The 14,625-nt window shown below is 47.8% G+C and overlaps 1 protein-coding gene across 3 annotated transcripts in view; it reads right to left on the reverse strand.

Annotated features, from left to right (window-relative positions):
- Positions 1-13,701, reverse strand: part of BLVRA (biliverdin reductase A) — a 621,921-nt gene extending 608,220 nt beyond the window's left edge. For 2 of the 3 annotated variants that reach the window (XM_069613126.1, XM_069613122.1), the window contains exon 1: positions 13,577-13,689. The gene's annotated coding sequence lies outside the window, so the exon portion shown is untranslated. Of the gene's footprint in view, positions 1-13,576 lie in introns of all 3 variants that reach the window. The other variant, XM_069613129.1, reaches the window with a different exon arrangement.
- Between the last annotated feature and the right edge of the window lie 924 nt (positions 13,702-14,625).

The following is a 14,625-nucleotide window of genomic DNA, read 5'->3' on the forward strand; positions in this document are numbered from 1 at the left end:
TGTCGTTGTAGGCAGTGGCGGCTGGTGAACTTATTAATTGGATAGGTGTAAATATTTCCCACAAATATGCTGGAGCGACCAAGCATAACGAGTGAAACACGAATCACCCAAATGGGCTTCGGGGAGGGGTGGCGGTTCTCCCCTCCCCAGAATTTTTTTTTAATAACGGGTTAAAATTGTGACTGACAGCTCACTTTAACTAGAAACATTGGTTAAAAAGCCAGACAGTTTTCAGTTGGTTTTGTAAGGTAACACATGAATGAAAATACAACAGCTGCAAATTATGCCGTTACCAAAAATGTATGCCAGTGTTAAAACAATTCTCAAGCAGGTTGTACCCATACATGTCCATGATGGCTGCACCAATATATGCCAGTATACCCATATAAGCTCACGTGTGCATCGCACAATGTCAGTAATGATACTATATGATAACATGTCCAAGCTGGTTATGCCAATATAAGGTAGTCTCCTCACATAAGAACATACTCTTGTTGGCTTTGCCATTAAAAATGCCATGCCACAATATGAACACGCCAACCACATACATGAGGTCATCCCACATTAATATTATTTAGCACATAGTATCAATGGGGTTCCCTGAACACATACAAACAAGATCCTATGCAAATCTTACTGTAAACTCATCAGCAATGCACTTTGAGAATATTTCTAAAACATTTTAATTTCACATCAATGAAAGATCTGAACATTTAATAACAGAATGTGTAAACACTAAACAACATATATCACAATATACAAAAAGGATTACTCCCACACACACACACAACACCAACACGCATGTCAATATGAAAACACATACAAACTGGGTGCACCAAAATACCTGTTTAGCCACATAATAACACATCATGCTTGGTTTATCATAGATGCCCAGTAACAAATGCCATGTCACTGTAAGAAATAGCTAGACTGGCTGCACCAAGATGCCAGCATGCCCACGTAATGACACTTATACTTGCTTTATCAAAGATGCACAGTAGAAAATGTCATGTCACAATAAGAAATGCCAGGGTGGTTGAACCAGAATGACATCCTAGCCACATAACAGTTATCATGCTTACTTTATCAGATGTCCATTTCAAATCCTGTGGTGCCGATGCATCCTCCCCAACATATGCGGCCTGCCACGAACACGCAAGCGCACACCACACAATGTTCACTCGCTTGTTCACACAGCATTCATTTGCGCACCCATACAACATACACTTGCACCTTCATATGCACACCCAGCACCCACCCATGCATCATACACTTATTCATTCACTCACACACCCATACATGATAAATTCTTCTTAATTTCAGCCCCAGTCAAGACTTTAATTCTCGCTGCATGCTAGCCTCTCGGGGGAACAGAGAAACTCTCTGGCTGGCACATCACACAAACAGGAACCAGGAACCAAAGAGAGCTTCCCGGTACCTGCACATGCGCACAGGAGCAAGAGCCCTGCCAAGTCAGTGCCCCAGGCAGTCTGAATGTGCAGCGGGCATGGAAGCAGCGCCTAAGCACATTCAGAGGTGCAGTTCCAAAGCTGCATCCCCTATGTTCCATGCAAAACTGAGGAAGCAAAATGCACCTGGCCTTGTTCCATTGGCACTGGGGAACAGAAACCGTCAAAGGGAAACTAGATTTCCCTTTTACAGTTCAAGCCCGACCAGGAGCCATACCTTCCTTCAGAAAGCAGCTGAGGGAGTGCTCAGTGTTTACAATGGGCTGGCTCATCGGCTCCACTATCAGCGAGGGTATTGGCGGGTCACTGCCCCACTCACCCATTTCGACAAGCCGCTACTGGGTGTAGGAGTAGCCTAAACATAGTGCTGGCATTGTGCTCGATTTTCCAAGATCCATGATCCAGCGAGAAATGTCTGCCTGGATCTGAAAAAAGCCATTTGCACCGTTCAATGAGTATAATCTGTTGGACTGCTGCAGAAGGTGCAGAAGCCCGAATTCTAATACAGTTTGTTAGGGCCAGGGCTGAGACACTTAGCGGCAAGACTACTTGTGAAATTACTAGTTTGGATTGCACTATGCAGGAAATATCTAAATACAGCTTTTTAGGTTTAAAAGTTGTGCACATTTTATGCTTTGCCATTAACAGTTTAGAAATGCTCTTCTCTTGGGTTATTTTCCAGGTGTTCACGATTCATCTTCGGAAAGGCAAATCTTTGTGGTGGGTGGGAACAATCCCTCACCCCTGTCAGTAGTGGGGTCCCACTGTAAACAATGTCCATTTTCACCACTCGTACATAGTTTCCAAACAACACACACACAATCTGTATGCTATTTACTGATTGCAGACTCTTAATAATTACTCAAGCAGTACGAGGTTAATAGGTCAGTACTAATCAGCTTGAGTCATAACACGTTCTGGCAGGGCAGGGCAGGCTGGCTTCCACAAAGACTCAGATGCATTCTATTTAGGTCAAAACCCCACTGGCAAGTACTCATGAGAAGAAAATGGGAAAGTGGTCCATACTTGCCATCCTAGCGTTGGCATTTTCAGGTTGGACCTTAATAAAACCCACATCTGGGCATTTACACTGGCACATGGGGAGAAGAACTGAAACCAACACACACTGGCAAAGCCAACTGTTTGGCCTGTTGAATAGACATAAAATAGGCATTTGCTGGGCACAAGGAGACCACCTGGCCATAAAATGAGAAAAGGTAGAAAATGATCCGAGTACCTGGCTTTATGATATTGCCTGGCAAATGTCTGTCGAACACATATACACAAGGAAAAGCTGGTGGCTTTGCGATTGCATGTTTAAGGCAGGACTTCATTGCAAGGAACAGATGCAAGGACCGGCATATTGTTTATAAATCAACCGGCTGAATACACAGATTAAGAGATTTGTAATACACCAAGAGCTCATTTACAGAAACAATAAAGTCATTAAACACTCAAAAGAATGCTTAGATAGAACACTGGCAGGCCCTCCCTATACAGCATAACGTTTGATTTTTTTTTGTGATGGAGAGCTAGCTCAAAGAGTTCCCAAGAGGGTAAGTTTCGGCAGATAGGGGCAGGTAATCAGTGGGTATACCATATGGATTTTGGGTGGGTAAATTACCAAACACGCCCATACGCTGTGTGTCCCTCCTTTCATCCCATCTCCATCCTATGTGTGTTCCAATGCAAGAGTTCTGGTTTACACATAAAAGCCAAAACTAAAAAAGATGGATGCAAGGCTCCAAATCAATCACAACCACTGGCATTGCTCTGGTCTGCCTACAATATTATTGTTTACAAATATGTCACTAACGTGAGCAGCCCTGTCCACAGTGCTAGACCACAAGTCCTAAAGATGCATGTGGTGTTTTGTGTTCCAGGGCGAAAAAGAGCATGGCTAAGCCTTTGAGATTGAAATGCACCTTTTTTTGTGGCACAACCAAGACTCGTTTGATAATGTCTTGTCCCCTTCCGCAATGGCACAGTCACACTAAAGAATTAGGACATGGAAGGTTGCTCAAAGCAGTTATAGTGATAATGTTTAATTCAAAGCATTGCTTCTATCACATTTTTATTTTACTACACTCTCCCCTTCATTAATAAAATGGTCTTACTTCAAAAGTTATTTGTTCACATTTATTCAAGCAGTTAAAGCAGCAGAATATATACTTTGAATGTGTACGGCTCCTATCCTTGATGCAGTTAAATATCTTGGTAAGCATGATGCAAATAAGTTATAAACCCACAAAAAAATAAAAGCACATAAAATTACACAAATCAACTTGTGATTTTAGTTTTGCGGAAATAGCTTCACCTTATAACTGAGAAGTCAGAAATCTAAGTAAGCTTAACGGTGCGGTTAAAAAAATAGCAAGATATGATCTTGCCTGATTTACGCAAGGGAAATATTCTGGTCGGTGTGTTAATGATACCTCTGGAAGGGTCTTCCTTCTGGGCGAGCAAAGTGCGGCCTTCCACCCCCCAGGTATCCCTGCTGGTGCCCGGCCTGGGTGGGGGCATTGCATTCATACTTTTGGTGCCTTTGCCTCTTTTTTCTAATCAGAAGCATCAACCCCACAGGCAGCCCTGTAACGATGTGGCTCTTTCAGTCAAAGGGCTGCCGGAAGGTGTTAGCACATGTATGGCTATTTGGAGGAGCCTCAATAGAGCCCCGTCTTGGGAGCACTTGTTGGAGTCTGCCAGGGCTCTTTCCTGGCTAGCCGCAGCCCACTTACAGCCCTGTGCACACGTTTAAATGCAATGGCCGAAGAGGAAGACATGCTTCTCTATATTTTAAGTAGCGAAACTCATGGAAAAATACATTTTCCGAACAAGGATTGAGCTTCATTTGGGTCGTACTGCCCAATAGCTTTAATCAATATGGATTCTAAAAACTACACAAAAGCCTTGGCCAATAGACTAGATCCGCTGCTTCCCAAATGTATAGACCCATACCAATCGGCCTTTGTGCGCCAGCGGCAGATGTTTGATAATACAAGGAGGGTGGCGCACTTGATCAAAAAAGTATCAAAATTGGGGGTCCCTGAAATTCTATTGTCGTTAGACGCAGAGAAGGCCTTTGATAGGGTGGATTGGACGTTCCTATTTGAAACCTTATCACACATGGGATTTGGGTATTCTTTTCTTAGAATGATAAGGGTGAACTAACAGGACTCATCAATATGTATACTAGTCATCGGCCAATTATATGAAAGGATACAGGTCAGCAGGTGAACAAAGCAGGGATGCTGCTTATCGCTGCTCATTTTTGCTTTTTATTTGGAGCCTCTCCTGGCACGCCTGAGATCTGACGAAGAGATTCAGGGGATTTTATTCAGAGGGGAGGAACGTAAGATCTCAGCGTTCACAGACTATGTTGCTTACCCTGGCCAATCCGGTAGAGTCACTGACCGTAACAGTGCGGGCTTTGAAGGCATATGGGGATGTAGCAGGGTTGAAGAAAAAGCTCGGCAAGAATGAGATACTTATCCTCTTTTAGGGGAGAGACTGAGTCAGGCCGAGGCATCTTCTCCTTTTACCTGGAAGCCGGAGAGATTTCCCTACTTGGGCATAACTTTAACAGGGAATCTTGACATGTTACACAGGGCTAATTATGGCTTGTGTCTGAGCAAGGTGAAAAGGGACCTGATCGAGGTGGGGCCCACTCTCAATTTCGTGGTTGGGGAGGATAGCAACTGTTAAAATTGTTATCTTGCCTACGACTTTATATCTCCTGCAGGCCATTGCCTGCAAGGGTTTCAGCCTGGTTCTTCAGATAACTGATCAAACTGATAATCGAGTTTGTGTGGAACAGGAAGAAGCCACGGGTGGCTTTAAAGATTTTGACAGTACCTAGATCCAAGATTGGGGGTTCACGCTCCCTAACTTTCGGACATAATATGAAGCGGCCCAGATCTGGGTTATAAGGGAGTGGTTTACAAAAATAACACAAGGAAGATATGGGTGAGGAGCGACAGGTCAGTAGCTGGGTCCCTGTTGGACGCAGCCATGTGGTTATACAAACATCATAGACTGGATAACATGCACTCTAACCGAATCACAGGGTTGGTAGAGGACGCCTGGGAGTTGCTGGTGGGAAATTATGGAATCACATTCCCCTCACCAGTCACTCCGATCTACCGCAACCCACACTTTGCACCAGGGATGGAACCGGGGGCGTTCATACCATGGAAGACAGCAGGAGGTTGGAAAATTAGAGGCCTCTTCTAGGGGGAAGAGTTGAAGTCCTGTGAGGAATCGCAGGCGGCATTCGGGTATACAGAATGTTATAGATTCTGATTTCAATAACTTCGACATTGGGTCACAGACCTGAGGATTAGGCAGGCATCTACTAGTCCCGCCACACCATTTGAGACTTTCTTAGTTACACGGTCGTGAACTAGGAATCTAATCTCTTTGCTTTAAGATTATCACAGAAAACCAACAAGATAAGCAATAGTCATGTCCGCTTGGGAATTGACACTAGACCGATTCCTCAAGAGCACTGGGAGTTCTTGTGGAGAAATATCCAGAAGCCTGGAAGGGCTATTCAATTTAGGGAATTGTGCAGTAAGGCAATGGTGCAAGGGCACTGTACGCTAGTAAAGCTACAGAAAATGTTACCCCGGGGGATTCAGATGCGCTGGAGAGGATGCAGGGGAAAGAGGGACTGGATCCAGATATGGTGGTTGTGCCCGGTGCCAGGGGTGTTGCTAGGTCGGGAAAAGATCCAGGGCTACATTAATGTCAGGATTGTCGAGAATCGGGGCAAGTAAGCCTTTTGGTTGTAGATCCTGAGATTCTATCTGGGTCTACAACAAAAAGACGTGGGGCTATAGCCCCCTAAGCCACCACCTAGCAATGCCTCTGCCCGGTGCTGCAGGGATTTTGGTCTTCAGTGAGGGCTCACTTACAGGGCATGCTGGGGCCCGGGCCGCAGAGTGTATACTCGGGCTGTGGCACCCAGAAGACGTCCCCCATACTAAGCCCCTCTTTAAATCATATGTGGTGCTTCTCCTGCCGGCAAATGTACGGACTGGGCAAAGGTGGAAATCCGAGGAGCTCCCATCAGAGCATGACTGGATGCGGAAAGTATGGGGGCGTTAGTGGCAGTGGAATGGGTCACATACTCCATTCAGTTGGAGGGGGTGAGGTTTCAACAGGAGTGGGGCCCGGTGCTGGACTTTTTACACCCCATATGCCCGCAACATTTGAGATTGTTGAACATGCGGTAGGGGCAGGGGCTGGAGATTTTGCTATAGGTGTCAATAAGGGACTCTTGCTTGCTCTGAACCAAGGGTAGGGAGGAAGGGGAGGAGTTGGGCCGGAAGTTCTAGATTTTTTTAGATTGTATTTGAAAATGTCAACAAAAATATGTCTCTCTGACGTAGGAGCATTGGGCACTAATTAGCATAAGCGCCACTCACTTCCTCACCAGCAACACAAATAACATATTGAAAAACACACAACGATTTGTGCAAATACGCTTTTTAAACCCCAGTGGTATTAGCTTGGAGCTAGCCACATGTTCCTACGAATGTTTTTACGCAGGATGGCAATGTGCGCCAATGCTCAATGGGTTTCGGTGGCAGATTCAAACACAAACGACTTTGCCCCAGGCCCCGTGCTGTACAAAGTACGGCACGATGGAGGGCCTGGGGAGTTAGGCGCAGGGTGGGGGAGACAGACGGCGCGAAAAGCAAGGGGAGGGGCAACCAGGTGGCGCCCCCACCCCCAGCGTTGCCCAGGGAAGCACAACACCAACAGGGAAAGGTGTGAGAGGAAAGCAACAGGGGGGCAGGAGGAAGTCCGGCCCCCCAAAGCTACAACAAAGGAGCAGGGGAGTATAAGTACTGCCACAGAAAGCAAGAGAAGCACAAACCAGGTAAGGAGCTCACCTCTTTCGGGTAAGCTCCTAGGGCCTGGAAAAGGGGGAGAAGAAAAGGTTTTTGTTCACTCTTGCGGGTTTACATTGTTTGCCTTTTCACCCTTCGACTCAGGACTTTACATTTACAGCTTTGCTTACCCGCGGAGCAATGCAGCGAAGGCCTCGAGTGACCGGGAGGAGAGGGCTGCAGACAGGTACCCGAGTTGGGAGCCGGTGATCTGCGTGGGGCAGCCTACACGGAGGGAGGATCCCGCACCAGCAGGCACACAGGAAAAAGGAACAGCAGAGCAGAAAGTCACCAGAAGGAAGGGAAGGCACCGGGAAGACCGTGAATTCATCGCTGAAGCAAAGAAATCCCAGGAAAGCAGACGGCAACCCGAGAGCAGTGCGACGGTCACAGAAAGGAGGGGCCGGCATCGCAGCGGCAGGACCAGGAAGTCGGCCAGCGCATCAGCGCTATCAGCAAAAGAAAGCCCGCGGACGCAGAGAAACAAGGTGGCGCGGTGTAGAAAGAGGGCGGGGCCAAGTTCGAACGGAGCGGGTAAGCTCGAAAGCCCGGACTAAGGATTTCCAAAGGAACTAGTCTCTGTGGCACAATCCGTAAAGGTTGTGCTTTGGATCTGAAAGGTTGGGGGTTGGAGCCAATCCTCTGACTTCAAATTGCTGAATGCGAGGTAAAAGAAGTTACGCTTTTGCAGCAAAGCCAAAACAAACTTAAAGGGACAGCTGCACAGAAGTAACTGGGACAGAGAGGCCCCAAGAGAAGCATTTACAGAAGCAATCCAGAGCTATAGGAAAGAAATATTTTGGATACAAATACAAGAAACACAATATTTAGTGTGATGGCGCGGAAGGCGGATTCCCAAAAGATGGCAGAGGGGGTAGAGGGTGCAGGTGACGGTCAAGGGGCAGGGGGGCCAGGGCCAATAGATAGCGGGGTCCCCATACCACAGGGGATACCAGCCGTTCCTGGTCCACAAGGGGTCCGGCCGGGGTCCATTCCCCAGGGGATGATTCCCAGCCCACCCGTGACGCCCGCAGGGCTCACTCCTATACCAATACCAGGGGCAACTCCACAAGGGGCAGTCCCAGCAGGGCCGCTCGCGGTCACAGCAGGAAAGGGGGGTGAGCCGGCTATGACAAAATATGGCAGGCCCACGATTGGTAAAGACGCCCAAGGCCGATCCATGAAGGCACAGGCATAATACATTAATGACAAAGTGAAGGAAAAAATATGGAGAAAGGAGTTCATAGACATTTTTTCACAGCTAGAATGCCAAAAGAGAGGAAGGAATGTATCAATAGAGGACATGAAAGAAGATGAGAAAGGCTTATTAAGGAGAGTAACAGTAGCAAAGAATGTTGATAACTGGATGGCGGCTTTTCAAATAATGTCCACTATTATACTGCCAAAATACCCAGAGGACGGGGTACCTTTGGTCACATACCAGCAGCGAGTGTTGAAGGTGTACAAAGCATTTGGGGGGGAAGCATGGAAAGAGTATGATCACGAATTTGGAAAAGAAATGGATTGCTTCCCAGATATAGGATGGGATGAGGAAAACTTTAACCTGTACATATTCAATGTATTAAAAGAAAAATGGGACACCAGGGAGCAGAGTTCGGGAGGACAACAGAGAAGGCAATACGATTATAGAAGTGATTACAAGTATAGTAACAGAAGATACGAAAACAGGTATGACAGAGCAGGGGATCAGAGTTTTCGGAACAGGCCGTACAGTTCACAGAGAAGTTGGCAGAACAGCATACCACCAACAGCCCAAGGGGGTGGTAGGGGAAATATTGGGGCAACAAGGACAGAGGCAGCACAATGTCGAAATTGCGAGAATGGGGTACCATGCAGCTGGGGTAAGAAGTGCAAATTCAGCCACAGGTGCGAGAATTGTAGGGGAGACATAGTACCGCAAAGTGCACCAGGGCAACGACGAACACCCACAGGGGGAATGAAAAACGGAACTAGGAGAGGAGATGAGAAGGGGGCCACGCCAGTTAGGATTGAGAACATGGAGAAGTGGCTGCAGGTTTTTCCAGACCAGGAAGCTGCAAAGGCGATCAGGAGAGGTTTTCGGGAGGGTTTCAATATTCCATTCAAAGGGCAGGGGTCTCAGAACATCCCAAAAATTCTAAAATCCGCCTTAGAGAACAAGGAGCTGGTGGGCAGGAAAATCAGGAAAGAGGTAGAACAGGGGAGGATAGGGGGCCCCTACAAATCCCTGCCATTTAATGAATACATATGTTCACCATTGGGACTCGTTCCAAAAAAGGAGATAGGCGAATTCAGACTGATTCACCACTTATCATACCCCCAGGGGCATCAGTGAATGATAGCATACCACAGGATGCAGTGTCAGTGACTTACACAGATTTTCAGGAAGCAGTAGAGGTAGTCAGGGAGGCAGGAAAGGGGGCATGGATGGCAAAGGCCGATATAAAGTCGACCTTTCGTCTGCTACCAGTTAACAAAGAATCACAGAAATGGCTATGTATGCATTGGGAGGGTGATTATTTCGTGGACAGATGCCTCCCCATGGGATGCGCCATCTCATGCGCCTATTTTGAAAAAGTGAGCTCATTCCTGCAATGGGCACTCACAAAGGAAATGGAGGAGGCCAAAGTGGTCCACTACCTGGACGATTGCTTATTTGTAGGGCCACAGGGGTCAGAACTGTGTAGGGCCACTTTGAACAAATTCATGGCGTTAACGGAGGACTGGGGTTTCCCGCTGGCAGAAGAAAAAACTATGGGCCCAACACAAACAATCCAGTTTTTGGGAATAGAAATTGACTCAAGGGAAGGGGTGTGCAGGATCCCGGAGGAGAAGGTGGCGGACCTACTAGAAACAATCAAGAGCTTGAAAGGGAGAAACAAGGCTACCGTAAAACAATTACAAGCACTAGCAGGTAAACTGAACTTTGCTGGTAGGGTCATACCGCAAGGTAAAATATTCCAAAGGAGTATTCAGCTGAGAACAAGAGGGGCCAAAGAGGGGCACCACAGAGTAAGGATAGGTGGTGGGATCAAAAAAGACATGGAGGTGTGGGGGCGAATTCCTTAAATCATTCAATGGGTCAGTGATCTGTAGCTCACCCATAAACGAGGAGGATAAGAGGGTGTTGTTCACGGATGCAGCCGGGGGATTTGGTTTTGGGGCAATATTGGATAGAGAGTGGTGTGCAGAAAAGTGGCCAGAACATGGCAGGAGGCAGCATGGACTAGTAACATCACACTGCTGGAGCTTTTTCCAATCTGGGTAGAACTGTGTGCATGGGAGACAGAGCTAAATAACAAGGAATTAAAGGTTTGGTCAGACAACATGGCAGTGGTACACATGTTAAATAAAGGAAGTGCATCATGCCCGCTGATATTGGAATTAATGAGGGCAATCACATTGGAATGTCTAAAAAACAATGTGTGCATAAGGGCGAGGCATATCGCCTGAGAATCAAATGTGGTCGCTGACGCCTTGTCTCGTTTTCAGTGGGACAGGTTCAGAGAGCTGAGGCCGGATGCAAAAAGGATAAAAACGCCCACACCAAAAAAGGCCTGGGTTCCGTTGAGAGCGCTGGAGGAAAAACGGTTAACTACAAGGTTAGCTCAGAAAAGGAGGAAAGGCCACAGGAACAAGGACGGGTGATAGAAAAATTGGCCAGGAACGCCCTAACATACAAAACAGGTAAGCAGTACAAAAAGCATGTGAATAATGTGTTAGCAGAAACAGGTGTACAAGATGTGGGGGAAATTACAATTGCCAAAATGTGCGATTTTTTTGGAAAAAGCATTTGCCCAGGGTAAAAGGAAAAGCTGGGCAGCAGCGCATTTGTCTGCGGTCGCATATACCGCAAAAGTGGCCGAGGTGACGGACCCAACGAATAGCCCACGGACAAAATATGCAATGAAGGGTTGGGCGAAATTGGAAGGAAAGAAACCAGACAACAGAAGACCATTGAATTTTGGGAAGGTGGTAATACTGTTACAGTTATTGCATAGCACATGTAGCAGCAGTTATGAGGCAATGCTGTTCAGGGCAGCTTTTGCTCTACCTTACTATGGGGCTTTTAGGATTGGGGAGCTAGTAGTTCGCAACACGGTAGCAGGGGACGAACTGGCGAGAAGCGACGTCAGCATAGGGTCCAAAGGTATGTCAATACTGCTGAGGAAATCGAAAACGGACCCGGCGGGGAAGGGGAGAGCAATAGAGCTTAATTGCATCAAAGAGAAGGCCCATTGTCCCAGATGCACCACCCAGGAATTTCTAGAGATATGGCCGGAAGTCGGGGGACAGTTACTGATACACAGGGACGGCAGGGCGCTCAGCAGTTATCAGTTTCAAGCAGTGCTAAAGAAAACAATAGCAAAAGCAGGGTGGGATGCAGCGGAGTTTGGGACCCACTCTTTCAGAATAGGGGCAGCCACGTCAGCATGGGCCGGAGGCCTGGGAGCAAAAGGGGTGAAGATGATTGGGGGCTGGAGGTCACAATGCTTCAAAAAATACGTAAGAGAAGAATTGATATGAACCTCTCTCCCATTCACCCATACAGATACGAGCCCCTACAAGTCGGCATGGATAGTTGGGCATTCCTTCGTGACCCGGCCAGGTAGGTGGATCGAGGAGGTCAAAGAGGGACTGCATTTTAAGAAGACAATAACGTCCTGGTGGGGCCTCCCAAGAATGCACTGGGAGGACATTCACGACAGGTTGTCAGACCTGATCGGGTTCAGGGACCCACCCGAGTACCAGATAATACACCTGGGGGGCAATGACCTGGTCAGCACGAATAGGGCGGAATTGATGCGCAAAATTTTGAGTCCCTGAGGGCCACATCACACTGCTGGTGGAAAACCGAAATTTTCATGTCTGCGATAATAACGCGCAGAGTCTGGTATGGGGCGCACAGGAGGCAGGCCATCGAGACTGCAAGGAAAAAGCTAAACAAAGCGGTGGAAAGATACTGTAGGAGTACGGGGCTCCAGTTTATAAAACATGGCCTGTCGCAAAACAACCCAGATGTTTCACCAAGATGGCATACATCTGTCCAGCAAAGGGATGGGAGTGTTTTCAGATAAACTTTTTAGGGCCCTGGCAGAGCGGGGATGCAGACAGGGGTGCTTTTGGGGGGACCTTAGCGGCCGAGGCAACACCCACTCAGGTGTGGCGGCACGTGTCTGGGAACAGATGCCCTAGGGTAACGAAGACTAGCCGAGGAGAAGGCTGAGCATCTCCAATCCCTGGACACGAAGTGCCCAAAAGCAAGTTGGTGAAATGTTCTGTTTGTGATATTGTGTGGTGTTATTTTCTGTAGAAAATAAACAAGCCTATGGCCATAAGTTTTCCACAAACAAAACTGTCTGTCATGTTATTTCCATAACCAGGGTAGAAGGAACAAGAGCAAAGGGGAGCCCACACTACTCAGCCTAGTGTTGTAGGTATAATGTAATAGGTAAACTGCACGTCAGGAAACCGTTCAACCGAAAAGGGTGTGTGGGCGGGAAAAGGCACTCTGTGCCGGGCTAGGTGCTGGAAGGATACGTGGAGACAGAGCTGGAGACTTGTTGAGAAGATTGGGAACACCTACACACGTTATCGTTAACGAGATCTGAAGTGCTGCTTTATGGGGAGGTGTTCACACGTGTGAAAAGTTCTGGTTCAAGCGAATCGGCTGGTCCGGATTGCCGCTATGTCACTTTTGAAGTAATGGCAGAACTGCAAGAACAGAGACTGACAATGAGGGGCATTTGAAAACACCCAGAAAGGAGCCTGGCAGCTTCCACTCTCACTAACCCCGGGAAAGAGCCGTTCAGCAAAAGGCACAGATACTTAGAGAGGAATTATTTCTGGAAGGGCTGCGTCTGCGTGCAGGTTAGAGGTGTGATGTACTGAGCAGACCCGGCCAGTCTGTGAGCGCCAACTGCGGATTTCTTGTAAAGGGCCAGAGGGCAGCGGGGGCCTGCACACGCCAGCCTCCTGTGCAGGAGCGCTGGCCACGAGGCACGAATGACCACCACCAGCTGTGTGTCTCTCCGTCAAGCCATTTAACAGGGATGTACAAAAAAAGCACACCGCCTGTGTCCGAGAATGACCCCCGCTGTCCCCATAAGCATACTACGCATTACCCCGCCTGACCCGTGCACAGACAGATCAGGGCAAGGCGGGTGCCCGTGCATCACTCGTAAACACAGAAAGGAGAGCGTAACTTACTCTGTGCTGCTGTGTAGAATCGCTCGCCCCAGTGCAGGATTGCTTCGCCGCTAGGCTCGGGCTGCTCGAGGTTATTCAACACACCAGAGCGCGCTCCCGCTTCTCGAGCACCGGCGCTGTCATTCGCGCACGCACCCGGAAACGCCGTGTTGCAGTGAGATGCAGACTGAGGCGTGGCTGGGGTTGGGCCAGGGCACGCGCGACAGACACTGCCAGCCGTGCGAACCTTGGCGACACGGACACCAGTCGACACTAGGGTGGCTGGAGGTGATTAGTTGTGGAACTGCTATCCTTATGTGACATGAATAGCATACATTATAATAAACAATAGGCAGACTATTGCTTGTGTTGGCAGTAAAAAGGCAGTGGATTTGTATTAAACATAATACCAATGACACAACAGCAGTATTCTGTTTATTTCCCAACAAAAAGGTATTCAGTGTTATCCTATGTTCTATATTTTTGGGCACTTGGGCCGGGAACTGGAAGTTGCCCTTCTTTGCACACTGGGTGCCCCCCCACCCTGGGCTCCCAGGTCCATGTGTTAGGGGCCTGTACTTTGTCTGGTGCACCCCCCGGGGCTTGTGGCAACTTCCTTCCAGCCCCATGCTGCCACACCCGAGTGGGTCCAGGGTCGCTCTAGTTCCCCCCAAAAGGCCTTTGCTCTACTTCTGCTCTACTTGCATCACCTTGTTGATAACATCTTTAAAATCGCTCTGTGGAATAATTACTGACAGGTGGGTTCCGTCTTTGTGAAAAAGATTTGGGTCTGAGAAAATTATGCTCCTGTGACTAATGCCACTTATTCCCCTACTTATGCAACATGTTTCTTCTTTTCCGTTCAGCTTTCTCGTGGCAATGCCAATGGCTCTGTTTGATGAGACACCTCGCCCTAATCTCCTGGGTAGTATTTCTGACATAAATATTTCTGTGTCTCTCCATGTTCCTGCTATCCCTGTAAGGGATGAACATGTGTCAGCTTTTGTCTTCCCATTTCAACCAGGTTGTTGCCCGCTAGGTGTATTTCTAGGTATTCCAGGGGGTCCCTG

The sequence above is a fragment of the Ambystoma mexicanum genome, chromosome 5p, assembly GCF_040938575.1.
Source record: "Ambystoma mexicanum isolate Mex_15411 chromosome 5p, UKY_AmexF1_1, whole genome shotgun sequence".
In the NCBI taxonomy this organism is placed as follows: Eukaryota; Metazoa; Chordata; class Amphibia; order Caudata; family Ambystomatidae; genus Ambystoma; species Ambystoma mexicanum.